This window comes from Ambystoma mexicanum, unplaced genomic scaffold (assembly GCF_040938575.1).
Source record: "Ambystoma mexicanum isolate Mex_15411 unplaced genomic scaffold, UKY_AmexF1_1 Mex_scaf118, whole genome shotgun sequence".
NCBI lineage: Eukaryota > Metazoa > Chordata > Amphibia > Caudata > Ambystomatidae > Ambystoma > Ambystoma mexicanum.
The window spans coordinates 237,707-241,395 of record NW_027182345.1 but is presented as its reverse complement, the minus strand read 5'-3'; the positions used below and the strand labels follow the sequence as shown (position 1 = coordinate 241,395).

Below are 3,689 nucleotides of genomic sequence, written 5' to 3'. Positions count from 1 at the left end.
CCCCCAATTCGATAATGTTCACCTTTATTTATTCAGTAATATGTACAAAGTGGAAGCAACATGCAATCACCATCAAAGCAATTCATTTTCAGCCACCAAAACCTCCTTATAAGTATAAGGGGTGCGAAGGATGTCCTTTATCTGCCTTGGTAAAATACAGTGAGGTTTCCATTTCAAGAATTCATACATTTCGTATCACATGTAGATCTTGGAACATGGAAAAAAAACTTTTGTCAAATGCACAAATTCTGCAAAACGTAACTGCTTCTCTACTGCAGTTTGTTGATTTTGTGCTAAGAGCATAGTTAAACCTAATTGTTCATTGTTTTGTATATGATATGATGATATATCCTATTGTTTCTTACAGTGCATTGGGTTGAAAAACATTTTAACAGGATCTATTGAAGAGGGTAGATGGTTATGAAACAGGGACTTCTTGAACTGCATTCCTACACTCTACCACTGAGTAAAACCCTTGAATGCTGAAAACTGCCCTTTTCTAAAAAGGTGATAGAGTGGGTGACTGTATGGAACTTGTAGAACTAATGACATCAGTACACTTCTGGTCAGCTGGACAAATTAATACATTTCATTAAGGGCATATTATTGGTTTCCACCACAGTTTTATAACGTTCATATGAGCTTCCAATGGACTATTTCAAACTGATAATATCACCAGTAGAACTTGGGTGAATTTAAAACACAGCTTGTATCATATGAATAAATCCTAAACAGCTTAATGGTGTTTACCATATGTTTCAGGAGATGATCAGGAGTATTTCAAATGTAGAAATGTGTTGCTCATTACATAAAATGCTGAGATTGTAAATGTTTTCTTCAATTTATTTAATTAAAAAAATATTTCTACAGGTAAAACAATTGGACAAGGGGGCACCCAGATTTGAACTAGGGACCTCTTGATCTGCAGTCAAATGCTCTACCACTGAACTATACCCGCAGTTTTGAAACGTTACCCTTTATAAATTCAGTAATATGTACAAAGTGGAAGCAACATGCAATCGCCATCAAAGCAATGCATTTTCAGCCACCAAACCCTCCTTATAACTATAAGGGATACACAAGATGTCCTTTATCTGCCTTGGTAAAATACAGTGAGGTTTCCATTGCAAGAATTCATACATTTCGTATCACATGTAGATCTTAGAAAATGGAAAAAAAACTTTTGTCAAATGCACAAATTCTGCAAAACGTAACTGCTTCTCTACTGCAGTTTGTTGATTTTGTGCTAAGAGCATAGTTAAACCCAATTGTTCATTGTTTTTTTTATATGAAATGATGATATATCCTATTGTTTCTTACAGTGCATTGGGTTGAAAAATATTTTAACAGGATCTATTGAAGAGGGTATATGGTTATGAAACAGGGACTTCTTGAACTGCACTCCTACCCTCTACCACTGACATAAACCCTTGAATGCTGAAAACTGCACTTTTTTAAAAAGGTGATAGAGTGGTTGACTGTATGGAACTTGTAGAACTAATGACATCAGTGCACTTCTGGTCAGCTGTACAAATTAATACATTTCATTAAGGGCATATTATTGGTTTCCACCACAGTTTTATAACATTCATATGCGCTTCCAATGGACTATTTCAAACTGATAATATCACCAGTAGAACTTGGGTGAATGTAATACACAGCTTGTATCATACAAAGAATTCCGAAACAGCTTAATGGTGTTCACCCTATGTTTCCGGAGATGATCAGGAGTATTTCAAATGTAGAAATGTGTTGCTCATTACATAACATGCTAAGATTGTAAATGTTTTCTTCAATTTGTTTAATTAAAAAAATATTTCTACAGGTAAAACAGTTGGACAAGGTGGCAGCCAGATTTAAACTAGGGACCTCTTGATCTGCAAACAAATGCTCTACCATTGAGCTATACCCCATATTCTGAAATGTTTACCTTTATTTATTCAGTAATATGTACAATTTGGAAGCAACATGCAATCACCATCAAAGCAATGCATTTTCAGCCACCAAACCCTCCTTATAAGTATAAGGGGTACAAAAGATGTCCTTTATCTGCCTTCGTAAAATACAGTGAGGTTTCCAGTGCACAGAATTCATACATTTCGTATGACATGTAGATCTTGGAACATGGAAAAAAAAACTTTTGTCAAATGCACAAATTCTGCAAAACGTAACTGCTTCTCTACTGCAGTTTGTTGATTTTGTGCTAAGAGCATAGTTAAACCCAATTGTTCATTGTTTTTTATACGAAATGATGATATATCCTATTGTTTCTTACAGTGCATTGGGTTGAAAAACATTTTAACAGGATCTATTGAAGAGGGTATATGATTATGAAACAGGGACTTCTTGAACTGCCCTCCTACCCTCTACCACTGACCTAAACCCTTGAATGCTGAAAACTGCCCTTTTTTAAAAAAATTGATAGAGTGGGTGACTGTATGGAACTTGTAGAACTAATGACATCAGTGCACTTCTGGGCAGCTGTACAAATTAATACATTTCATTAAGGGCATATTATTGGTTTCAGCCACAGTTTTATAACATTCATATGAGCTTCCAATGGACTATTTCAAACTGATGATATCACCAGTAGAACTTGGGTGAAGGTACTACACAGCATGTATCATACGAAGAAATCCTAAACAGTTTCATGGTGTTTACCCTATGTTTCAGGAGATGATCAGGAGTATTTCAAATGTAGAAATGTGTTGCTCATTTCATAAAATGCTAAAATTGTAAATGTGTTCTTCAATTTATTTAATTAAAAAAATATTTCTATAGGTAAAACTGTTGGACAAGGGGGCACCCAGATTTGAACTAGGGTCTTCTTGAGCTGTAGTCAAATGCTCTACCACTGAGCCACACCCCCAGGTCTGAAATCTTCACCTTTATTAATTCAGTAATATGTACAAAGTGCAAGCAACATGCAATCACCATCAAAGCAATGCATTTTCAGCCACCAAACCCTCCTTATAAGTATAAGGGGTACAAAAGATGTCCTTTATCTGCCTTTGTAAAATACAGTGAGGTTTCCAGTGCAAGAATTCATACATTTCGTATCACATGTAGATCTTGGAAAATGGAAAAAAAAACTTTTGTCAAATGCACAAATTCTGCAAAACTTAACTGCTTCTCTACTGCAGTTTGTTGATTTTGTGCTAAGAGCATAGTTAAACCCAATTGTTCATTGTTTTGTATATGAAAAGATGATATATCTTATTGTTTCTTACGGTGCATTGGGTTGAAAAACAGTTTAACAGGATCTATTGAAGAGGGTATATGGTTATGAAACAGGGACTTCTTGAACTGCACTCCTACCCTCTATCACTGACATGAACCCTTGAATGCTAAAAACGGCTCTTTTTTAAAAAGTTGATAGAGTGGGTGACTGTATGGAACTTGTAGAACTAATGACATCAGTGCACTTCTGGTCAGCTGTACAAATGAATACATTTCATTAAGGGCATATTATTGGTTTCCGCCACAGTTTTATAACATTCATATGCGCTTCCAATGGACTATTTCAAACTGATAATATCACCAGTAGAACTTGGGTGAGTGTAATACACAGCTTGTATCATACGAAGAAATCCGAAACAGCTTAATGGTGTTTACACTATGTTTCAGGAGATGATCAGGAGTATTTCAAATGTAGAAATGTGTTGCTCATTACATAAAATTCTAAGATT

General features: G+C 35.3%; 1 non-coding gene across 1 annotated transcript; it reads right to left on the bottom strand.

The window, feature by feature from the left end:
• Window positions 1-2,797: 2,797 nt before the first annotated feature.
• Window positions 2,798-2,869, bottom strand: TRNAC-ACA (transfer RNA cysteine (anticodon ACA)). The gene has a single exon. It is a non-coding gene; the product is annotated as a tRNA-Cys (tRNA).
• Between the last annotated feature and the right edge of the window lie 820 nt (window positions 2,870-3,689).